Consider the following 26,330-nt stretch of genomic DNA (forward strand, 5'->3'; position numbering starts at 1 on the left):
GTAAAGTGGAGTTGCTCATTAGGTTAAAGATCTTTATTTGAGTAGAAAAATACACTGTGATTCTAAATCAGAGCAGATAAATTTAGTTGAAGGCCCTGTTCTTCAGTCCCTCCATCCCAGTTTAACTACTATCCTTAATGGTGTCAAATGCTAACTTCCCTGAGTAATATCAAACCCAGTCACATGTAAAGAATCCTTCACGTGTCCTTTCATCTTGGTTTCATCCATGTAGGATTGAACTTGGTGAGCTGTGCAGAGTTCATGGCTCTTTTTAATGCAAAAGATGAATGAAACCATGGAGTTTTCACACTATTTCAGAAGGCTGAATTTCAAGGCTGACCCATTTTATTTCGATTCAGTTTCTTCACATGGAGAATACACATCAGAAACTGAGTTTAATGGGTCTGGGTGGGAGCTGAACAGGCCAGGTAGATTTGCAATAGGGTGGTAGCCAAAGACACTGGCTGGCAGGTCAAGTCCTGGGTCCCCAGAAATCTCTCTCCTTGACCCAAGGCAATACATTTAATCTGTCTGCAATTTTATCTTCTGCATTAAAACATGAGTTGTATTCCCTTTGTCTGTGTGGCCATTTTAAGTGATAAGGTCTTTGAGGCAAACAAATTGAATTTCATTTGCACAGGTCCTTGTTCGGTTTAGGAGTATGAACAAAACCCAAACTCCCAATTCTTACTGAAAGTTTGTACACAACTTAGAGAACTGATAAATGTCTCCACTGCTCTTGTTACAGACTTGGCAAATAGCCATATTATGGCATCATTATATTTGCAATATAACTGCAGAAGAGCTCAGTGGAAGAGTGTGCTCTCCACATTCATGATACCATGAATTTGATTTTTAAGTACTTACGTTCTAATGCTGCAACTTCAAACCAAGTAAAGATTAGATGTGAAAAGGTGAGAAGGCTTACAGAATTGTATTCTCTAAAAGCTTATGAAAATACAGCAAGAAGTATCAGAGTAGTAAACATGGGATGGAAATCAGAATAAGCAAAGTACTATCTTCATTAAATGACCTCATTAAAAAGGTAGTTGTATGTTTGCTAAACTCCTGCTGCGATGAGATTATAAAAAAGATCCTTTACAAATGCAAGATATTAAAGGATACCAAGAAAATAATATATTCCTTTGTAAATGCTACACTTCATGCTATTAATTTCAATGACTGTTTCATATTTGCCTATCTTTCACCTTGATAATGCAATTATAGTAGTACAAGATATTCCAAATAGGTGCCAAGATGCAATTTAACTGTCTCCATGTTTCCCAGTCAGATTGTACCTTGCATTTGACCCAAGTACTGTATGGTTATTAATAAATGTGCAATGGGAAGTCCCACTGATGCTTTTGCTAGGATTTCATTGTCATTTACCTGACAGTAAAGAAGAGGCAAGTGAACGTGACTTCATTTTTTGGTGCAATCTAAGAGACTGCAAAAATTAAAATTGTGTGGATTATCGGTGCAAAGGCTTAAAACAAGGTCAATTTCTATCACTAAAACCCTTATCCCCTTATGCTTTTATTGGCTGCAGATGAATGTTCATGCAGGTTTCCCAACAGGATGCAGCAAATTTGCACATTGTCTGGGATCAGCAGTAACGGAACAAGTTCATCAGGGTGCAATCCTCCTGTAGCCAGAGCAGCTGGATTCAGTTTTGTTTTTCTATACATTGGTCCCCGTGCTTCCAAAATTAATAGGTTTTATAATAAAGAAAGAAGACAAACACCATTGCACCCTACTCTAATAATGATAATTTTTAAATATCAAATAAAACAAGCCAAAGCAAGACATGCAGAAGACATGCAAAAGATGTAGATGTCAGTGGAGGTAATCCAGAATTCAGATGGAATTTTAGTGGTGGCACTTTTGTCTGTATATTCCTATAAACCAAATTCTGACACTAAGAATTTTATCCTACCTCATGAAAAAAATAAAGTTTTGTTCAAGTAGTTTCACTGAGGAAGGGCAATATGCATGAGTTTAGGGTTTGCAGAACAAAATGTTGAGCCTGTGGTTCATCTTTTTGAACAGAAATTTCTGGGAGACCTTTTTCTGATGAAAAATGTTGATTCACTGAAAATTAATTTCTTCCTATTAGCTTTCTGCAAGGAAAAATTTCTCACATTGTGAGAAGAGGAGCAGCCTAATCTAAAACTCACAGTGCTTTAGAGATTTTAAGCAGGGATATGATCTCCAGTCACATAATGCTGTTCTTTTAAGCCTGTTTCTGTTACACTCTGCCAGAAATACTATCATATTATTCTTTTCTCTTCAAGCAATTATTTTTATTTTAGTCCCAGACAACCTATTTGACATGTGTATATATATTCATATGGCAACCTATTTTCACTTCAGCCCACTCTTTCTCTGACTGATTTCCTTACGTTGTTTTTCACACTTCTCTCACACAATCACACATAATGGAAATGACCAGATGTACTATACGAAGTTCTAAGCTGCCCTTGCATAATCCATACTATCTAGCCTTCCTTTTCACCAAATTTGTTTATCAAGGACATAAGAAAACAAAATAAAAACAATAAAAGCAAAAATTTGCTTCTAGGACAATCTTCAGTTTTAGACTAGCCCCTACTTTCCATTTGAGGATGGATATTCAGATCAAAAACTTTAACTGTGATCTTGCTTCAGCCCTTTTCATGAGCATTTACTAATGTCACCATAATAAAATAGTCAAATATTGGGTTTTTCAAAGGACAGTGATGAAGTCCGTCCCTTCACATGTATAGAATCTTTTGAATACCTAAGCCTCATCTGTTCTGATTGATACTGAAGCTTTTTCTGTAATTACATTCCAGACAATAACACAATACTTTTCTTCTTCACTGCTGAACTCTTGATCTACCATCTTTATTATGTTTCCTTTTAGAAATAATTTTATGGTCAAATACCCAGCTGAAATTTAAATAAAATGAAATCATGACTTCTTTTCACCATTAGCCCAAGATAACATAATAGCATTATGACAGGTGAAGGTTAACATTTCTATTGGCAACTTTCATTTAAACCATCTCAGAGCAGGATGGCATGCATAATTGCTTTGTACCAATAGAGGAAATAACTCCCATTAATCCTGTAGTGAAGGTCATAGAAACATTGCAGGCTCAGAACAATCACAGAATGAAGACACAAGAGAACAACAGGGTCATTTAATTCACACACCCCTAGCTACAAGCCTCAGACAACTATTTACCCAGCCGTTACAAATTTTTTTCAGTTCAAGTCTTCTGGCAATTAAGAAAAGGAAAACTCAGGGAAAAAATAAAGTAAGTCTTTGTTAAGAGTTAGGAATTACTTAAAATAATATTTTTAAATAGCACAAGCGACCACAGATGAGTTGGATCTGGTCTATTATAAAATAAAAGCTCCTCTTTTTCAGCAAAACAGCAAAAAAATCCTGATGCAGAGAGAATCAGACCTTGTATTTTTAATTATTTTTCATTTTTGCTATTATTAACATGCCCTTGTTCCATTCAGGAATACCAAGAGGCAATCTATTCTTGTGATAATTCTGGCCCAGTTTTTCAAGCCCAAGAGAATCTGTTAGTTTGGAATTCAGTGATTAGATGAGCCAAAGCAGAGCTCCATCATTACTTTTAACTTTCCCCTTAAAGGTGAAAACCACAAATCTGCACACTACGAACTTTCAGAGTAGTTATTGCCAGGGGATATCCTTCCATTTTAGGGATTTTAAACTGATACCCCACTCCTAAACCAAAAGATTTCCATAGAAAACTCCAGAAGTCACTCTGGAGAGGAGGAATGCACAGAAGGTAGACAGCATTTCAGAAGGATTAATAATCCACTATACTTCAAGCATTCCTCTAGGTCATAGAGATAACCCAGCTTCATCCACATCAGGGAATGCAAACAGAGGTGACACATCATGTCATTTGAGCAATAGCAGTAATCATGGGAAACATCTTCTGCTTCTGGACACATGTGAAAATCATGGACTGTGTTTCCATACTGCTTCATTATGTGCTGCTGAGGGAAGGAACATCTCTTATTGTATAAGCACTTTTTTTTCCAGAGGATTGACTCTGGACTTGATGATTAACTGGCTGTTGTCTACTCTCCATCTCCTTCACTCTGCTTCCCTGTTCCCTTGCACACACCCTCAGTTTCTCAGTCAGTTCCTCATTTTCTCTGAGACTAATCCTGCCTCAGCCACATTCCATGTTAGAAAAATTTCCCCCTTCTGTGCCATTTTTCAGCCATCATTCCCTTCATTTTATTTCTGCTATTTACCCATATCTATAATTTACTTGGACTAAAAGATACCACTAAAAAAGCTATTTCTCTCTCTCTTCAGCTGAGTCTTCTTCTCTTACTCTTGCTATTATCACTGTCTGAGATTGCTCTTTCTGAAGAGTATGAAACCCTCCACAAGCTCATTGCTTATAAACCCTTACATGGATAGTTTGTTTTGTACATGCTTTGTAGCTGCACAACCAAACTGGGCATGCAAGTATGCAAGAGATAGAGAAGTTACCACAGGTCATTTGATCAACAGAACATAGTGATGTACATGTTTTTGATCTGTCCCATTGAAAAATAAAAGACACAGGAATAATTTGCTCTTGGTTTTCAATTCTGGTGGACCAAGAACACACAACTCTCAGTTACTGTAGCCTAGGAAACCACTGCAGCCCCTGCCATTTCTCCCAGACAGCAACTCCTTTAAACATCTTCCCATGAGCTTTTTGCCATTTCTCTCAGTGTCTTACCCACTATGGTTTTTATTTCATTAGTGCAATGCAGGAGGCAGATAAGTATGGGAAAATCACAACCTTCACTGAGTATGCCTAGCCACACACTATATTGTGTGAAGGTCAATGCTGCATAAATAGATGCTCCAGAACTTGTTTATATTTGGGGCCATGAAAACTCTAAATGTTATATAAACAATTAGGACTGATTTAATTACACTCAGCTACTCTTTTGTTTGATTCGTTTCAGTTATTAAGAAATGCTGAAATCTCTCAAAGCAAATATACAGAACTCAGAAAGTCTCAGCAGAAATGAAATTTCTGACTTCCAATATGTGATACCCCTCTTTTACTAGAGCTTGAGAGACTTCTAAATTAAACAGTTGTTCTTTTCCTCCCAACAATTTCAAGAATGAAACTAAAGCATTTTTGCCTTCACATATTAGTCCTAAAGTATGTAAAAAGTGACAAGAACAATCTTAAAACAGCAGCTGTAAATACAGGGTGACATTTCTTTACAAGAGTGCCACTGGGTACAGAATAAAAAGCAATAAAATTACAACTGTGCCAACAGGTAACCTATCTACCTACCTCTGGGCAAGAATTCCTGCCAGCATGGCACACAGCCAAACTAGCCTGTGTCCCAAAAGTAGATTCATTGAATTGGAGTGCAGATAAAGATCATTTTACTCTGACACAGAACTAAATTGTTGCCAAGTCTTGTTGTTTATTCTTGGTCTTGTGAAGACATCAGCATCTGTAAAGTCATTCAGTGATCCAGAAAATAGATCCTGACACTAACTTGCTGAAAATAAAGTTAACTTTCACAGAATCACAGAAGAATGGAAGAGGTAAGGCTGGAAGGGACCATGGTGGGTCATCTGGTCCAACCTCTCTGCTTAAGTAGGCTCATCCCAAAGCACATGGCACAGGATTGTTTCTAGAAAGGTGTGGAATATCTTCAGTCAGGGACACTTAAGAAACTCTCAGGCGATCTGTTCCAGTGCTCGATCCCCTGTACAGTAAAGGAGTTCTTTCTCATGTTCAGGTGGCATTTCTGTGCATCAGTTTCTGTCCATTGCCTCTTGTCCTGCTGCCCAGCACCACCTAGAAGAGGCTGGTCCATCCTCTGATGCCCTCCCTTCAGATACTCACAGTCATTGATGAGGTTCCCTCTCAATCATCTCCTCTCGAGGCTGAACAGGCCCAACTCTCTCAGCCTGTCCTTCTAAGTGAGGTGCTCTGGTCCCTTACTCATCTTTGTGGCCTCTTCTGGACCCGCTCCAGGAGCTCCATGTCTCTTTTGTACTAAGGAGTCCAGAACTGGACACAGCACTGCAGATATGGCCTCACCAGGGCTGAAAGGGCCAGGACCACTTCCCTCAAACTGGCAGTGTTCCTCCCAATGCACCTCAGGGTACAAATGGCAGGACACACTGCTGGCTCATGGACGACTGGTCATCCATCAGGACCCCCAGGTCCTTCTTCACAGAGCTGCTTTTCAGCAGCTCAGCCCCCAGCCTTTAGTGGTGCATAGGGTTATTCTTCAACCTTTCAGACACATCAGTCTTTGATCTGATGAAAGACTGGTCTCCATCATGTGCCACAAAATCGTTATGTCAGCACAGACAGACCAGCAGAAAAACATGTCTTTGACTGGAGAGGAAGCTGAGTCCTTCCTTTCACTACAAACTGATATTTATGTCATTTTCAAGGGACACAGTCGTAGTGCAAGGCTTAGCCAGTTTTCACTGCCTCTACTTGCTACCTATTCCTCAACCATAGCTATGACTTTCATGTCCAGTTCTGTTCCTGACACAGCACAATTTGTCTTTGAACTGAATTTATCTCCCTTTTTACTAGTTTGCTGTATTCTCACAGGTACTGTTGGTCTCCGCAACAAAACCAGCTGCACCATTCCCTTGGGAGAGATTTCTGTCAATGAGAATACATCATTTCAATGTCCATCTAGGGTTTTCTACTCAAAGAGTTCAGGGTTATTACCTCTGTGAACCCACCATCAGTGAAAGCTGCAGCAGCAACCCACTCCTCAAATAGCAGGGCAATATCCTGTCAGTTGAACATCACAGCTAATTATAGGACAAAAAATACATTCAAGACTACCCCCTGATTGAAAAATGGTGTAGGTCTTGACATTCAGTCTTTAAATTCTATTTGGTTCTTCCCATGGCTGATCTTCCAGATTTTCCCTTGGCTTTCCTTCAGTGCTACACCTGCTTGTTTTATAGTAGGAATATTGTGATGTGTTGCATTAACTGCGGAAATAAGTCCATGAATATATACCTGAGCATAAGGGTCTCACTGTGGTATTTAATTAATGACATATGGGGCAAAATCATAAATTTTAGTCATGGAAGGTTGAAGTGCTGTAAGATAAAAAACCAAATAATCTCTGAAGTACAAGGATACAAATTATGTCTGGAGAGTTTTCAGAAAGAATTGGGGGAAACAGCAGTTGAAGAGAACTCTGTTCAATTTTTTTGCTTTCAATATCAAGGAAATCAGACAAAAAGGCAGGCAAGGCTGACATGTGCTGTATAGGATTCAGCTGAGCATCTGGCCATTCATACTAAAACATTTGTCACAAATGTCCCTGCTCAAACTGCACCAATGTGGACTAGCAAATCTGAATCACATCTCACCACAGTTCATTATGCAAAAATGGAACAAATATTTGGGATTTTCTTAAATATGGTGAGTTCAACACAGCAGAAAAACTTGTTTCAGTTATAGTGATATTCTGGAATATCATTTTTTTGCTAGATCTTGATACCTTAGTGTGAATATAAAATTTCAGCACATAACTGACACTATAAAAGATGATTGAAAACAACTTCCAAATAGAAATGTACTGGTGTCACCTCCTCAGACTTCCTATCAACTTACTTTTTTATAAAGAATGCTTCAATCTCAAATAAATTGTACTTTGGTTACACCCTGAGTTTGCCTTAAATATGTCTCCTTTAGGGTGAAAATCAAAATCACAAACAAGTCATCTGAAAATTTCAAATATATTGTGATTTTATACAATCACAACTGAATTCTGTATCAACAGGTCAAGATGCTTATATATAAGAATCTGACCAATACCCTTTAGCTGGAATATCAAGGAAGTTGTGAATATTCCTGTCCTTTAATTAGAGGCATGGAGTAAATGGATAGATTCAAAAGGAGAACATGAGAAGTTTAAAATGGTATAAAAGACAGTGGCATATATTCTCTACAGGGAGTGCTTTTGGAGCTTTTTTTACTGTAGATAAAAGACAACAGAGGAAGCTACTATACCTTATCCTTAAATATGTAAGAAGTTGTTATAGAGAGGAAGAGAATAAGCCAAGTCTACAGCATATTTTTTTAATTGCAGGTCTTTTTCTGTAACATCCCCCATGTTGAGCATGGTCCTGTCTGTTCTGTCATTTAGCAAACATCAGAGTGATGACCAGTCTTTCATATGTTTTCAGGACAGTGCCACTGGCATAGAGCTCTTTGTTGCAGATAGTGATGCTAATAAAGTTGGGTTTCACTATATCATTTAGATTAGTTATATTAAATCTGTGTAGGGCAAAACATCCATATTTATGCTGTATTTAACTTTCTATTAATAATAAATTTATGTGAAATACTTTTGTTATCAATATTGATCACTATTCCAATTGAAAGCCAAGATGTCAAGATTTCCTTTAGCATCCTCAGTTATATTTAATAGCCCTGTTGATGAGTGAGAGACTAATGAAGGCTAACAGATGGTCTATTTAATATTGCTGTAGGGTTTGAAGCACTTGCCAAAACAGATACACAAAAGGATTTGACAACCCTGTAGCTGAAAACCTTTAATTACAGCTACTTCACTCCTAGGGGTTTCTGTGAGGCCAACACAACAGCACAGCTCTGGGATGGGTCAGCTTGGTGAGCAAAGGCTTTGCAGAGCCAGACAGTGAGTGCTGGTAAAACTGTTTGCTGAACATTCATAAACTGGGCTTGTTGCAGGAAGCTTACAAAGCCAAGCCTGGACAGAGAGAGGGAAATAAGTGATGATGTTTCCTCTGCCTCTGAGAACAGTTTGCCCTTTTCCTAAAATACCACCTCTTGAAGACTGTCATCACCTGCTGAGCAGGTAGATAGGGAGAAAGTCTGCAGCCAAAGTGGGCTTTTAATTATGCCTGAGTTATAGCTGGGATTTCACCTTAAAATCATGTGAACTTCAGTTCCATTTACTACTATTAGGAACAGCAGTCTGCAGGTAAGGGGGCTAAAATTTGCTGAGGTCGCAAAACTCTATCTTTGGAGGAGTGCAAAAATTTATTCAGGGCAAAAGAATACATAGAGAAATCTAAAGTTTCTAAAAACTCTTCTGATTTGTTGTTCTAAGTTTGAGTTGAAAGAAAGAGCTTTCAGTAACTTTCAATGATTTTCCCCTGGCTCTACCTGCAACAATTGCCCCCTGCTTTTCTGGCACAAATTCACACCACTTCCAAAATTAAAGCGTATAATTAGCTGTTGCATTCTGATTTTCCTGAATTGATTTCTTGGCAATTGCTTAGAAATTGAATCCATTCCTTCAGAAAGAATAGGTGTTTTCACTGCCCTTACTGTCTCTGGCAGATCTGTCTGTAACTAAAGGTATTGATTCTTTCTGAGTGCCAGGAGGAGCTAGTGAAGTTGTTCATATATAATTCCAAATATCTGATCAGCACTTGTTTTACACAGTATTTTCTAGACAAAGGAATATGTGGATACGTGCACAGACAGCTATGTAGGCAGGTTTTGAGACTTTCTGACAACGTAAGAAAGGTTTATCCTCACTACCATGCCCCTTGCTGCACCCAACAGCAGAGACCATCCCTGCAATCAAGAATAAATTATTTCATGGAGAAAATGGTGGGGGAGGGAGGGGGGAAGATGACAAAACAGAAGAATAGACAGGAAACAATATTTCCTAAACTAATCTGCAAAGCAGCTTAGGCCAACAGAGTAATAACAAATTTTTCCAGTCCCTAGAGAACTGGCACTCACAGATTTCATGCTCCAGTGTGGTGAGAAAGTCTTTACATCTTTAAAAATTCAGAAACTATATGAACAATTGAAAGGCAGGTATGGAAAAATGCACGGGGGAGAACCCCTTTTTTCAATACAACTGGCAGAGTCAGTCCCTTTTGCACATATTGCTCTGTCTGTTGGCAGATTGTGAATTATCTCATGCAAAAGCAGTTGTTTCTCATTATCCCAGACAATGCTGAAGACTGATATTTTTACTGGCTCATGCAGGAATCTGCCTTTTTGGCTCCATCCAAACTGCAGGTAGAGGTGACTGGACACCAAACACCAGTCTGGAGGAGAGAGTGTACTGGCCTGGCCCCAGCTACTCAGGCAAATGAAGCAAACGTAAAGAAACGAGCTGGAATTTAGAGCAATCCTGATCCAGCGACTGGGGAAGGAACTGGGAAGATTCTGATTGGATTCAATCAGCCTCAAGAGACAAACTACCTCCCTAATGGACAGGGAAGTGCAACTGCAGCACAACACCCCAAAAGAGACACAGTCAGGATACTAGTAACACAGGCTGCCAAATTTGAGGGTAATTGGAAGAGAATCACTAATTACAAGGGCTGTGAAATCAGACAACTTTCATCCCTGGATGCAGTTAAACATGATAAGCAATGGATAGATGGTGGGGATGTTTTGAAGTTAAATATATTTTTAATGTGATATGCATCTTCTTTGATGTATATATTTTCGGTAAATGTTCGTCTGTTTAATTATTATTTACTTTGTACAGAGCTTTGGGATTTACTAAGATGAAAGAGGTGTTTGTTTGTTTGTTATCTTGTAAGTGACAGTGCCAGGGCTGACTCTTAAACTACTCCATCACTTTTAACATAGGACCTCAAGCCATTCCAATACAGACAATATTCTTGCAAAAATCAACTTTGATGAAAATGCATATACACAAAGGATATTCCATAATTAGAGAAGGTACAAAGCATTGAATGTGCCAGTAAAGTCAATTAAGCTCTAATTACTATTGGATTCAGATCTGCCATTGCATGATAAATTGCTCAAGTAAAAGTATCTTCTCCACACAGAGGTGCTAAATTCACCCCTGCTGATGTTACAGATGTTTTTTCAACTGCCCCTCTGATTCTATTTGACATAAAAAATGCAGAAACTTTCTCCTGTTTTAGGCAGCAGTGTGAAAAACTCATTAGCTGATATAATCTTTATAGGTAGTTTTCTTTGTGTGGTTACGTGACAATCCCTCACTTTCCACATTTCTGGGCTGTGCTAATGACTTCACACCCTCTTTTTCTCAGGAGGCAGAAGATCTTTCTGCAATGAGCAGTTGACATATGGTTAGTGTCTGCCCTTTGCTATCATTCAGGTGATGGAGAGCTTTGGAAAACTCTTGACTTCATCTCAATCTCAATGTGCTCCATCAGGAATTCTGCAGATGACAGTGATTCAGCTTTTTAAACATTTCCAAGTAGTTCATCACTCACTGCCACTTTTCTCCTTACCTTTCAGTGTTAACAAGTTTCCATATGCTGTTTCCATATGCCATGTGGATTTTACAAAATCTCAGGCAGTAACTTCTCCAAAAGCTCCCATACCTTTGTGGTAGTTTTGTTTAGCAGACTATTCATGCAACCGTGACAACAAAGTGAAAGGCATCCATTCCATGGACTTCAGTACATTTTGAAATGGCCTCTCATGAAGTTTAGTTTGAAAAATTTTAGGATGAGATTATACCAGAGTGATCTCTTGGAATAATTCTGCTTGAGTCACTCACTTGTCCTTCATCCAGTCTCCCTTCATGCTAAAATTATAAAAAAAATATATATTTTAATTAGAATGGAAAGCTTGAATTGATGTTAGCACAAATATCATGTTCTTCCACCTTTCAGGTCTCAGCTGCTCTAACCATGTTCCTGACAGTAACTTGCTGTCAACTTACTGAAACTCCTTTAGATTTGTCAGTCTGATCAGTGCATATCTTACAGCCCCAGAACAAAATACAGATGGTGGCTCCATAGTGCAGATGCACAAGATAAGGTGTTTAAATCTGTTTAGAGGGGGATAAAAGTCATGCCCAACTAGTTTCTTGAAACTAGTACCTCAATCCCTACTCCTCCAGACTGGTTTTCCTTTGCCACATCTGAATATAGTAAAAGTTCCCTTTCTACATTAAAAGAAGCCTTCTTTTCTCTGCTCTCTTGAAGTCTTTCTTTCATTTCCTGCTGTGTGCCTTTTCAAAGGAGACTGAGAAGCTTTTTGTAACCGGTGATTACAGACTGAGGTACCAAGACTTACACGTTTCTCTTCACCTTTGGCTGAGAGAAAACATCTTCTTTCCTCCTAAGCACTTCTATTTGCAGTTCACAATGTTCCTGCCCCTCCAGTGTCTGCTATTGCTGCTCAGTGGTGTGGTGGGGCCCGTAGAAAGAGTTGTTCAGGAATCCCACACAAATAACATTTATTACTGCTCACCTTGGGTGTCATGGAAACACAAATCTTCCAGCACTGCACTAAAGTGAGCAATCTGAGCCCAGTCACAGCAGCAGAAGCACCTCATTTATTAGTTATTTAGATCATTATCACCACAGTGCAGTAGGAATGAAAAGTCCATGGGAAGAGTGATTTAACTTCGGTGCAAGCCCATTAGTCACGAAGGAACACGCTGCTCACATTACACCCCACAGACATCACCAGGATTAATCCTCTGCAGCTTGAGAGAACACAGAACAGGAACAAACAAGGGGCTTTCTTCACCACTTCACCACACTTGATTCTGCAAGTTGAAGAGATTGAATATTCCTCACTGTGAAGTACAGGTGCCGGAAGCACCATCCCTGGCAGCTCCACCTGGTACCGGCTGCAAAATCTGTACTGAAGACAGGAGGTTAAGGGGTGCTTTCTCCAGTGCTCACTATTTCTCCTTTAATTAGTAAAACTTGAAGTGCAGTGCTTCCAGATAAACTTTTTTTTCATTATTTTACCATTAGAAGCACTAGGAAAAAGGAAATTTTGTGATTGGTATCTTACTGGAAATAATTTAAATGGGACTACTGATGTTTGTAATTCAGTTTATTATGTGGGGGTTTTTACTATGAATACTAATTCTTCTGCCTAGAGGGCATTTCCAGAGATTCTTAGGTGTTTGGCCTCATACCTTGCTTTCAGTCACAATTAAATAATTAAGCATATAAATTATGCAAACTAAATCTCTTCCTCTGTGTCATCACAGGCAGTCAAAGGAAATGTCAGTGTTTATTTTGCCATAAAAACATGAGTGCAACTGCTCCCTCATGTATGTATCTACTACTCGCACTGTTCTGAGTCCAATTTTAAAGAAAATATGATCAAATAATGGCAAGATATACAGATTGACCAAAATAATTTATAGCTGAAGCATGAAATACTTTCAGCTTTCAGATTCTTGAAAGGTTGAGGAGAGGAATGAAAAGCTTATGGCAATTCTTTTTAGGGAGGAGATGGTTTCATGAAAAAGCAGGAAAAGAATTGTATCTGAGATCAGGAAAAATGGAGTTTGAAATCCAAAAAAAGGTTTAAAGCAAGAGTTCCAAGCAGTCAACAGTTTACAGAGCACTTCCCACAGTCACAGTGAAATACATTCTTAACTCAAATACTTTACTTATTATAAACAATTTAAATTACTTATAAATTAAAACTGGTTATTAAGTGCTTGCTGCACTTTTATTTTTAAGTGTGTTTATAACATTTAACAAGCACTGTAGGCTCCCAAATTCTATGTGTGTCTGTATCTGCTAAAGCTGTAACTAAATTTCCAAAAGACACTAAAACAGGGATAGAAAAACAAACACTTATAAACTTCAAAACCTTGTTAGCAAAAATATAATTAAAGTCTTACATGGGGAGAAAACTCACTCATAAACCAGCCAATGCTTAAAACCTTCTTAATAGAGAATAAATAATAACAATAATAATACATTATTCCTTTCTGAAAATTATTACCTTATCTATAAACTCTACTGAAAACACTTTAAAGTATTTCTAAAAGGTATTCAGAAGTCTCCAAACCAAAAGATTGATAATTTCCATCTTCTATTAAAACCTGGTGTTTTCTTGACAAAGCTGAAACCTGGCAAAGTGTGGCTTAAAAGCAGCAATTATCAATGTCTGTGTATTGTCACTGTAAAAAATAAAAATGTTTTTAATTTTAAAAAGAACTCAGTTTATTATCCTCCCTTCTTTCTGCTAGTGCAGTAAATAATTAAGATAGTAATAAAAAGGTCTATTTAAAATGTGGACTGTACTTTTAAATCATGTAGTGATATTCAAAGGAAGACAGGAATTTCTTCAAAGTTTTAGTTAAATTACTAAGGATGCACAGTCCAGCTCCAGATCCCCTGTCTAAGTCTGTATCTGCTGCTCAGCTATTGGGAAAGACACATGTTAAATTTGTTTCTGAAATGAATACAGGGATTTTTATCCTCATCATTTCTATGTCAATAGAACAAGACAAGAGCAAGTCTTCATCTAAATTAGTCCTTAATCCCTCCAGGCATATCCTATGCCAAGGTCATTAGGGTTTATTACTTGAACAGAACAAAGCTAGTAAACAAAGCCAAACTGGAAGTGTAAGAGATTTCCTCCCTTGTTCTTATTCAAAATTATTTCAGGATTGTGGGAGGCATGAATTTATTAAGAACTGTAAAGAAAGATGTGGCCTGTCACCTTATTTTTCCTGGTATTTGTGCCATTTTTATGTCTGATGACTGGTCCTCACACTCCCAGGCTTGCAATGCTTGGCTAACTTCTATCTTTTCCCTGTGTGGCTGCAGCCCAGCTCAAGGTTGACAAATTGTCACCCTTTGGGAAAGGTGTCCCCTTCCCTGGGTCAGGGGCTGGCTGGGGGCTGGCCCTGAGGGTGGTGCTGCACCCAGTGGCAGCCACTGCAGAGCTGACACCGCTGATCCCAAACAGGGCATGAGTCCCTGCAGAGAGCCAGGCACAGGGACTTGTCCCCCACACACTGCCCAAGTGCTCCAGCTTCTCTGACTTTTGCTCTCTAAAAGGAAAACCTGACCCTGTTGCCTGTGACATTTTTGGAAAATGGGGTGGGATATCTAGATTAGTTTACTTTTTCCTTAAAACAACTCTTCCACTAAAGCCTTTAAGCAAGATGTTGCTAAAAGTGAAAACCTGTCACGAGTACAGTCACAAGCCTATTCAGATAAATTGGAGAACTTCTGTTGGCTTCCCCAATGCTGTTAACAGCAGAGACTGAGCTCTGATATTCCTGGTTATAAATGCCTGGCTTACCCACAGGATGCATTAGAGGCCACCTGAGATACCAAATCCTTTGTGGTCTGTTTGGTTCTCCAAACACTTAATTCTCAAGACCAGGGTCAGATACAAGCCCAAATAAAATCTCAGAAATATTTTTCATTGTTATAATGACATTTGAGTCAGGAAACAGAGCTAGAGAGGGCATAGAGGATCATGTTGTCTGAGATTTCCAATAAAATGATTGCCATTAAAATGTCAATAGTTAGCACCAGTCACTATGAAACTGCATCTGCTCTGGCACATTTCCCCTAGAACCTTAGGACAGAAATGTATCTGAATTGAGGATTTCAGAACTACTCAATATTGGTTTAATTCTACTGCCATTGAAACAGTAAGATTTCCATTAATTTCAATAGAACAACATTAAACTCAGTGTAAAAACTACATCATCTATTGTGTCAATGTGTCATTTTATATCACGTTAATGATAATGGCATAAAAAAATCTAAGAGCACTTCATTTTGCACTATTATGGAACTAAAGGAAGAAATTGCTGTGACCTGAAGAGATATATGACTTTTTACAGAGTTCAGCTAACCTTTGATCACTTTTAAAAATTAAAGTGATTTTAGGGCTGAAAAATGCTCATAATAAAAGACTTAAAGAGCTCAATCTGTTCATCAAAAAAGATCAATAGTTACTTAATTGCAATGTAGCAGTGCCTTCACAGAGAGAAAATGCCATGTAGTAAAGGACTCAATCTATTACAGAAAAGCACAAGAACCACAAACTTCACATTACACCAGGTAAAATCTTCATAGAAATTAAGCTTCTGGCTCATTGGGTTTTGAGGTTTTCTGTTAGGTTTTTGTGGATTCTGTTTTGTTTTGTTTTAATGAAATGTTCTGATTAGGTATTAACAGCTTCAGACAAGGACTGAAGCTGTTTTCCTAAAATTGTCATGATTATCACACACAAGTTATCAGTCTCACTAACAGGCTCAATAGGAAAAGAAAGAAAAGAGAAAGAAAAAAATTAATTTTACTACGAAGAACACTAGAAACACTTAAAACTTCTATTTTCTGGAATTTTTTTCCCTGTATTCCACATTTCCAACAAAGTGGAAGAGAGAGAGTGGGGTCCAGAAAGGAGAAGAGAGAAGAATAAACTCCCAATTTAAATCAGTTCCCCAGCTGAGGATTGAGGCAACAATCTGCAGGAATACAGCAAAGGTGGGGGCTGGTTGCTTTGTTTTCTTTATTTCAGAAACATATATTTCATGACACAGATTAAATACTCAGATCAAGTGGCACTTTAAAATACAGATTATTGTTTACATTGTAAGAAAAATGTTTGTTTGTTTTTGTTTTTGTTTGGTACTACTCTTTATTTTGTCCCATTCTAGTGGGTGTCACTGTATTGTGACTTTACATTACCGGTAGAACTAAAAGTAAACTAATATAAAACATTCATTTGGATATTCACTCTGTTACCTCAGTAGCTGTTACGTGATTTTTTTAATATGATTTTAAAAAATATGTTATTCTACTGCTTTAGTAATGCTGCCAGCTGTACTTTCCACTTCACATGAATTCAGGTCTATTCCAATTTTCCACTTCCCTGACTTTAATCCCAGCGTTACAAACGGAATCCCATGCTACACTAATATCTCTTACTCACTGGCACAGAAGAGATCAATATTTTAAAATGCCATATGTTTTATAGATCAACTGTCTTGTGCATAGGAATCCAATGGCATCTGAACCATTACACAATATTTGTAAGCTACACAAGTCAAGGACTGTGAGGTCTGTCTTTGCACACGCTATCAGTTCCTAAAATGTTTGTACTCATCTGTGAAATGTTTTAGTATTTTTATAAAACTTAAATAAGTTAACCAAATGCTTGATCTCCTCTCACCATAAGCCATCCTCTGTGGTTTACAGGCATGGTAGAAGCTTTAATAATGTGAACGTTTTGTCCTTCACACAGACTGGAATTCCCTGGAAGCTTTTCAGAAGGTTTCACACACGTCCATCAAAAGTTGACTTGAGCTCTTGCTGAAGCAGAGGTGAAGTCAGTGGCTGAAAGGCACACCTCTGGCATGTGTTTGGCCACTGAGGTTAGTTTTACCAGCACTTCAGTCTGATTAACCTGGGGGTACAGATACAGATGTTCAGGAACATACCCAGTGCAGGGATCTCTGTGGGCAGCAGCAGTGAGAGCTGCAGCTGGAGCTTTGGAGGGCAGGAACCTGAGCCCCAGATGAGAGGCCATGAGCTGCTGACTCCTTTGCACAGCCAAGGGCACAGAAACCTTGGGCACAGCTGGCACTGGACACTCAGAGACACAGCAGGAGCCAACGACCCCCAGACTTTCCTGTCTTAGACTGTGAGGGGATAAAAGCCCACAGGTTCCTTTGCTTGGGGTCTCTGCTTGGACGCACCAGCTTGAGCTGTTATTTTGTTATTTAGTTATTGTGCCAGGATTAGATTGTTTTAAGGATCTGGACATCTGAGGCTCTGCTATGGGAAACCTTGTGACGAGCAGGTAAGGAAATGTGGTCTGTGTGAGAGTGTGGGGTGTGTAGGTGCAAAGGGGCCTCTGGTGTGTGAGTGACCCTGGTAACAGCCAGAGCAGCTTCTGGGTGGCCCAACAGGGATGTCCCTAACACAGAACCAGTCAAAGGATGAACCAAAGGATGAGCAACACAGACCTTGGAGGAAACCACAAGGCATTTTGCCTTTCATGATGTGCTAATTATTCCTCCATTAGTTCTGATTCCATTCCCTGAGCCAAGCAAACTTCTAAACACCACACCATGGTTTTGTGGAACTATTTTGGTAAGTTTGGGAGAGAACATGGATTCATCTCAATGTCAAAACTGGAGCTCCAGACCAGACTCCTTGGAATTGATATTCTGTTCTGCTCTTTGGGAAGTTTTCCTAGTTTGCTGCTAAATTAACTCTCAGATCCCCCACCCCACCTCCCCCTGCAGAAGTGCAGCTCCTAAATTTCTTCAGGGTTAACAATCCCATGAGTTCCAGAGACCAAAGCCACCATGCAGACTGTCCCAAAGCACCATCTCTGTTCCCTTTCCTGGAAAATAATGGTGTTAGGTCTCTATTCCAAAAAGAAGAAAAACAAACCTTTTAAAAAATCCTCTTTTTCACCAACTAAAATGACCTTTGCCTGTTTATGTTTACTCCACACATACTTCACTGGTGATGGTGACAAGCCTGAGATGATGGGAGAAATCTTCCTTGCTTAAGAGAATTTCTTGACTTTGCCCTTCACTATCATACAACTATGTCAGTATGTGTGAATTGCCTTTAAAAAAGCCCAGAACAAAATATTATTCAATAGACTTTTCCCAGTGGAGAGAGGATTAGACAACAAGCATATGATATGTTAGATATGCTGCTTAACACAGTAATGACATTTGGAGTAAGAAATGGAATGGGAGAGGAAGAGAAGAGAAGAGGAAGAGAAGAGAAGAGAAGAGAAGAGAAGAGAAGAGAAGAGAAGAGAAGAGAAGAGAAGAGAAGAGAAGAGAAGAGAAGAGAAGAGAAGAGAAGAGAAGAGAAGAGAAGAGAAGAGAAGAGAAGAGAAGAGAAGAGAAGAGAAGAGAAGAGAAGAGAAGAGAAGAGGCAAAAGAACTTTTAAACCTTCCAAGTAATTTCAAACAAAAGAAATTTTCAGGTGGTAAAAAATTAATTGTGAGTGAAACTTACTAAGTAGCTTCCACTCTGCAGAAACATATTTTTTTCCTGCATGTAGCATTGTATCTTCATGGTGTAGTTTACATGAAATTTAGTTTAAATAGCAGCCTGAGGCCCTGAAGAAGTCTCTGAGCAAGTAATCTGGATTTTAATAATGCCGTTGTATTTCTTCACCATATTATTGCAAATTTGTATAATGAGTAGTTTCCTCTAAGGAAATGGCCAAGATAGTATACTTGAGGGAAGCTCTTTAACGGCTATTAAAATGTGGTTATTATAAGTTTTTAATAACAAGTTGGAAAAAGGCCTTACCAGTGAGGGTCAACTGGGAATCATTCATCAGACTTCAGACTTTACATCCTTCTATAATGAGTACAGTCAGAGGACATCTGGTCACACAGATTTGAGAACTGTGTGTTTAGGTGAAGCTTGAATTCAGTCTGGGATGTCTTTGTAAAAGCCCTCTCTTCTGCTGAATGCAAGAACATGTAAAAAGAGGATTTTGATCTGGCAATAAGGGTTCTTCTCTTCAGAAGGAATTTCTGCCTATAGGAACTGGGAATGGAAGAGACAAGAGCATTGAAAATGTCTTACTTAAGTATACAAATTTACTATAGCTCTCTCCACACAGAGGCAGAGTACTTTAAAATATCTCCATCCTTTCTTATTTTCAGTGATTTTTTTTCTGGTGGGTATTTTTATTTATTTATTGTAATGGCTGACTTATCTAAGTATTATTTCAAATGGTAGACCATAATAGTAATTCCAGAGCTCTCCCACTGTATGTTGTTTGTGTAGGGAAGTACATTTCATTTCACACAACATTTACAACTTCATGCTATAATTCCAGGAAGTCAGAAAGCTTTTAAAATTTAATGAACAAAAATTTTATGCTTTTACGACATCTAAAATTGGGCTATACCAAGCAGTTGTATGCAGAAGATTTTCTCTTGACACTGGTTTCATTTTCTTTCCACTACACCAATAAGAATTCATCTACTCTGAAGTTAATTAAGCTGAATAGGAAAAAAGACATTTATGTGAATCATATCCAATGTCTTAATCCATTTGTGCAGATATTTTTTCTCTAAGACCCTCCCAGAAGCTATATTTCATAAACAAATTGCATGTAGAAGTTGCAATTTTCTTTCCTCTTTACAGAATGATCCTTTAAAGGAGCTCTGAAATATCTCCCTATCATAGAGGATAAATTTTCAATCCCACTGAAGAACCCTTTTCCATGTGCTGCCTTGCCTGGCAATATCACAGTCTGAGCAAATTTGTGCTGGATTATTACACAGTTGTAAACTAGTTAATTTATCCTATCATGTCTTGTGTCCATATGCAATGTCTTTTTAAATAATTTACCATGTTTGGGCACAGTAATTAGTCTTATTTGGAACAAACACCCTGCAGTGTGCTGCCCTAAGTAAACAGAGATGAGAAATGGAGAGGGAGAGCAATGTATGGGTAAAATGCCACTTCCTTAAGCCTGACATTTTTGTTTCAGAGCATCACAGATTGGGCAAACATTTGTGAAGTCCATCTTGAAACTTCTGAAGACAGAAACAGTGATCCAGAAATCACACAGGCACTGGAATCCATGGGGCACAGTGCCAGCCAACAAATCTGGAGTCATGTACATGCACCAGGAGATGGAGATGATGCCCAGAAATATGCAGCCTCTGCTTTTAGGAAGTCATTTTTAGGAAGCAGAAGTAGGTAGGGATCTCAGGTCCCTGCCTTACCACTGGCTTCTGGGAAAAGTATTCCACCTTCCACAACTGTTGAATAGAGCTGAGGCTGACCTCCATTCCAAAGCACTTGGATATAAATACAGGAGTAATTCTGCTGGATGAAGAGGCTCATGTTGTTATTCATAAGTGAGAACAAAATACTTTGTTTTCAGAGTATTAAAAGATCCACTGAGAGAGCAGGCAGTCACCCTGGATTTGAAACCTGGGATCTTGGGGCTTGTCTTGCAGCAACAGGCATGCATTGGAGCCTTTCAGTGTGAATTGTGATGGATGCACCCACTCCATTATGCAACTCCCACTTTTTTCAGTTTGCAGTAACAGGGAGAGGAGAAGGGAAGCATTTAGGGGCAAGCTGATTTCTTGCTGCTTTTCTGTTAATGACACATGCAGCCTCTGCCATAAACCCCTGTTCACATTTAAAGTGAAGTCAAGCTGCCCTGCCTGACAGAGGGAGCAAGAGATGCAGTGAGTTCAGCTGCTGTCATTGCCTGACTGTGGGACTGGTTCTGACTGAGCCCTTGATGATCACTCTTTCTTTGCTGAAGAAATGCTGGACAGTAATGTCTGCAAGAAACTTTCTCAAAAGTTTCTTGCAGACATTATTCCCATGCCCGCTGCAAAGCACCAGGACACCTCCATGCTCGCCCCACCTGTGCCCTTGAGGATGCAGCCAGCTTTTCACCTCTGATGTGGAAAATCTATTTCCTTTTTTTTATTTTCCACTGAGATTGTGGAAACATGATCAGGCTTTCAAAAGGCTACAGCAGTCATTGAGGTAACTAATTAGCATTCTCCTCCCTGTGGATATTACCTGAGTGTATTTTATGCTCTTTGCAGCAGTGATACTCTATTTGAAATCAAATACATTTCTCAGAATAAGATACAGGAAAAAAACTTATGGAGTGACTGATTTTGAATTACAAAAACACAGGATTGATGGAAATGCAAAACTTTCACCGCACACACACTGTTAATGCGTTTTAAATATGATTTATTCTCAATAAAATGTTCCTGTTAAATAAAGCTAAAATATTGCTCTGCATCACTTGAAATATTTCAACTGTGATGTAAGAGTATAATTTTCAATTATGTATATTTTGTAAATATACATGATAATTGATTGCAATTTTATTTTAGAATATTGACATTTAAAAAATTTTGAAACTTTTTTAGAGAAACCATATAGGAGAAGCCTCTGTTATATTATAACTATATAGAGTCAACAAAATTGAAATTAAATAAATGAAACAATCTTTTCCTAACTGTGTAAAATGAATTATTTTGGCCTGATTCAATTATTAAAGAGAAAAATACTACTTTGTCAAGTTGATATGTTTCAATGAGCCAAGAAACTTTTTCTTCAACAAGTTACAGCTTTCCAGTTTAATACAGTGCATTCTTCTGGATTACTTTTTCTTTTTTTGTTCTGTTTTACAAAACTAACACAAAAAACCCCAAAAAATACATTGCAGCTGTACTGGACAGATCTTCATTGTTGTCTACAGGAGCAGATCCCTGTACATATTAATTAGCTGTAATTCAAATGAGTTCTCTTTCAGTTGAACCTCACGCAGATGTACCATTCTCATAGAAGTGGCTTCACTGCCTCCACAAAAGTGGTTTCCAGCTTCTGGGACAGGGAAGGAGCCCCACCTCACTTGGTACACTTGAAGTTTGCCAGCTCCTCTCTCAGGTCTGTCCAAAGCAGAGGCAGAGCATTGAAGGATTTAAGGATCTCCAGCTGAAGTAACAGAAATCCTGTCACATGAACATGAGTGTCAACAGTCCTGCAGTGGCTGATTCATTTGCTCTCAAAATAATTGCTACTCTCCCTGCCCTGTCTAAGCAGAAAGAGAGGTGATCAAATGGAAGAGATTTTCTCTTTTCTGTTTGTTTGATTTCCTCAGCAAATAGCAAATTCACCAAGCAGATTTACATTGAATAAAAGCCTGTGACCACTTGAGTCCATTTCACTAGGTGTAGGAAAACAAGAGTGGCTATGGGGAAGATGCAGGAGATTAGTGGTGACATTTCCAAAATTAAATATATGAACTGCACATTCTGAACGATCCAGCTTTGTTTTGATATCTAATTCCTCTTTAAAAAGGTTAATTCTTCTTGAATGTATGCTTAACATTCTTTGTTGTTTCTCTTTGTTTATTTAGCAGCTGTTCTAAAATTACAAAAAACAAAAAGGAAGAAAAAGTAAAGGCAGAACTAATTCTTTTTCTTTCTCCAAATTAAATACACAGTCTTGTTACAAGTTTAAATGGCATCTTTTTCTCACTTTCAGTAAACAATGCAGACAATTCTGTAATTTTCACATATCTCTTTGGAGTCTGCTGTACTTTGCCCCATCCTCTTTGCAGTGAAGTTCAGCACACCCCAGGGACACAAGCTCTTTGATATTACTGGTAGTTCTTTGGTGCAAGAAAAGAGGATCTGATCCAGCTTTAATTCCACATTTCTGCAGAAGAACAGCACAAATACTTCAGAAGCTATAGAATACATACACCCTTATGTAATTTTGTGAAGTATGTTTGTTTCTTTTCTTCTGAAAAGATAACACTTTAAATGCTCTGGTTCGTTTATTCTAATGTCCTATAAGCAGCACCAGTTCCTTTCAGACAATTTAAAATTCTTTCACACTCCAGAAATACCATAGGCAGTAGGAAGTTAGATAAGTCATTCTCAGAGTTATTAGTTGATAATGATGATAGCTTCAGTTCATCTGAAAAATTATTGCTCATAAAATTACTGTATCATAGGAAAACTGCACCTTTTACTGATTTGTTTATCCTTGCTAGACTTTCAGTTTGGATAACACTCTTTTTCTATTAATATTGGTATTATTTATTTCCCCCCATCAGTTCCATAAGATACCTCATAAAATATATCTTACACTTGCTAGCATTAAGGAAATTACTAAATTCCAATACAGCTGAAGTTGACTCTCTCTATCAGGGAGAGGAAGCAAAGAAGAAACCCTGACAGTCCAATTTGGATACATTTGGCTATTTCCCACAGACCAAGTGATGGACAAAATATTAAAAACCCAGTCACCATCATACAGCAGAACTCTGAATTCCTAACCCTCCTTAGACCTTTTTTCCCCACAGCAAAAGACAGGCTCTCCTTTCCTCCATAATTTCTCTGTGGTGACAATGTGGAATCCTCAGCCCCTGCACATGCAGAGCAGTTCTTGTGTCAGGGTACCCCTACCCCAGAGACAGGGTTTGGACTGTGTTCTGTCTTGTCAGGGGAAAGAGCAACAGCAGTGATGAACCCCAACGTATAATAGCTGGAAGAAAATATTAGAACTACATTATTTTTAAAGGAGCAAAACCAAAATGAACACATTTCAAATCCTTAGATTTTAATTTTGCCCACCAGCTGAGTGCAAAAAGCTTTCTGTGTTCAGTTACAGGAGTACAGCAGGTATTTTTTTTCTGGAAAAAAAGTCTTGGGTAAATTCCCAGAGAATGCTTTCTTGGTCTGTTTAAAAACCAACTCTCTTCTTCCCAGTACTCTCTAGGACTTGTGTAATAACTACACAACTGCAGTAATAACTTGTAATAACTTGTTATTAACACTGCCTTTGCACTACCAGCTGCTTTTTCACTTCTTAGGACAGGGAAAGGTCTCTTTGAAGTTCACTACTGCCCCAGGCATGAAAGTTTAGGCATATTCACAAGATCCTGTCACTTAGCAATGTACCCCAGCTCAGCCAAGGTACCACAAACAATCAAATAAGTACTCTTAAGATCTTTTATTGATTTCCAAGCTAACTCGTTTTACCTTAGATTTGTGGCAGGCTTAAACATGCTCATCCACTCAGTTATGGCCAGTTAGTCCATCTGAGCCATCATCCTGTGTGTGCCTACATCCATTTAGCCTGAAAGGCTTGTCATCACTCATGCTCTATCTGCACATGGGAGACTGGGCTGTAATGGTCTGCTTTCCCCTTGATATCGTTCAGCCCAGAAATGTAGGACATAAACTACATTTAGGGACATGGATCAATATGCATTACTGTATTGCCCATCTCCGTCCCTGATGAGGTAAAAGGCTCAGCATGGTCAGGCAGCTGTAAATTCTCCGATGTTGCATCTGCAACAACAAGAGCACTGCAGTGAAACTTTGAGGGCTGGACATCTGCTGGGATGCTCTATCACTTTTCTCACAGATATCACAGAGAAATTATCTTGTCCCAGCTCTGGGGACTCTCTTTCTAAGTGCCAAGCTAAAAAATCACTTGCAACCTGCTCAAAAACTGCCATAAGAGCAGCACTGAAACAGGGAGATCCTTGCAAGCTGAGCACTGCCAGTAAGCTGCAGGGACTTGGCTTCCTTTGCAGTTCGTCTTTTCTATTGCTCTCCAGACTTTCTGTATCCTAGTTATTTCAGGGTTGAGCTTATTTTACTGGCCAGAAACTAGTACAGTCTTGCTGGGACTCCTCTGGTACAAGAGGTGTTCTAATAAATAGCATCACATAATAACAAATAGTTTCAATTAAGTGAAAGCAGGCGCTGTGTGGCTGTGCAGAAGTGAGTTTCAGAAGCTTCCAAGGACAGAATGCCATTAAAATCATTTTGTTACTGTTTCTAAGGCAGGTCTGCTTTGCAAACAAACCAGGAACCCCTCAGGTTTTCCAATATACAGAAATTAAAGTATCTGTAACACCTGTCATCTTTCATCTGTATCATTAAGTTGGTTGCATGGAAATATCACTTTTTAGTGGTGATTAAACTGTTTATTGGGGACTGCACTAACCCACAGAGAAAGCCAGCTAGATTTCCACAGATAGCAGTGGCTAGCACAAGTAAGCATAAGTAGATTATGAAAAGAAATCTAAAATTGCCGAGTCCTCAGCGACTGCATTCAAATCTCACAGTTTAAAGGAAAATTGCACTGTTTCAATGCCTGGCAATCAACAAGATTATATGGTAAGAGTCGTTCTGCATAAACTGTGAAATATGTTTGGAAATAATCTCCTTCCCTTCCACCTGACTTGTACTGCATATTCAACTAACTTGACAGCTTTAGCTAATTTATTACCAAAGATAAAGTCTGTTAAAGAGGAGGAAACTGAAGCAAATGGGGATGACCTCAGTTGCTATAGGACATGAAGGAAACAATTCCCTTCGTCCTTTCCTGGACAAAGGCATAAAATGTACCTACCCTAAGGATGTTTGCTGATGATATGATACTGGGGGAGGTGGCTGGTACACCTGAAGGCCCTGTTTCCATTCAGCCAGACTCCTCTAGGCTGGAGAGTTGGGCAGAGAGAAATTTAACAAGGTTCCACAAGGGCAAGGCAGGGTCCTGGACCTGGGGAGGAATAACCCAGCACAGGTTTGGATCTGACCTCCTAGAGAGCAGCTCTGTGGAGAAGCACCCTGGAGTTCTGGTGGAGGACCAGAGCTGGCAGTGCCCTGAGGACCAGGAGGTCCAGTGGTGTCCTGGGGTGCACTGGAAAGAGTCTGACCAGTAGGTCAAGGCAGGTGATCCTCCCCCTCTACTCTGCCCCAGTGAGGCCATATCTGGACTGCTGTGTCCAGTTCTGGCCTCTTCAATAAAAGGCAAGGAGTTACTGGAGAGGGTTCAGTTGAGGCTGCAAAGATGATGAGGGGTCTGGAACACCTCTGTGAAGAGAAGAGACTGGTGCTGGACCTGTTTAGTTGAGGATGAGAAGACTGAGAGGAATCTCATCAATGTACATAAATATTTCAAAAACAGGTGTCAAAAGGACGGTGACAGACTCATTCTGGTGGTGCACAGGGGCAGAAAGAGAAGCAACAGCAATAAACTA

General features: G+C 38.9%; 1 long non-coding RNA gene across 2 annotated transcripts; it reads right to left on the bottom strand.

The window, feature by feature from the left end:
* Positions 1 to 16,215: 16,215 nt before the first annotated feature.
* On the bottom strand, positions 16,216 to 26,018 carry LOC135309073 (uncharacterized). Of its 2 annotated transcripts, none has more exons than XR_010369378.1 (3): positions 25,700 to 26,018; positions 19,073 to 19,315; positions 16,216 to 17,192 (listed from the first exon to the last, which is right to left on the bottom strand). It is a non-coding gene; the product is annotated as an uncharacterized LOC135309073 (long non-coding RNA). The 2 variants fall into 2 exon arrangements; XR_010369379.1 differs by lacking the exon at positions 16,216 to 17,192 and adding an exon at positions 17,455 to 18,368.
* Between the last annotated feature and the right edge of the window lie 312 nt (positions 26,019 to 26,330).

Source organism: Passer domesticus, chromosome 10 (genome assembly GCF_036417665.1).
Source record: "Passer domesticus isolate bPasDom1 chromosome 10, bPasDom1.hap1, whole genome shotgun sequence".
NCBI lineage: Eukaryota > Metazoa > Chordata > Aves > Passeriformes > Passeridae > Passer > Passer domesticus.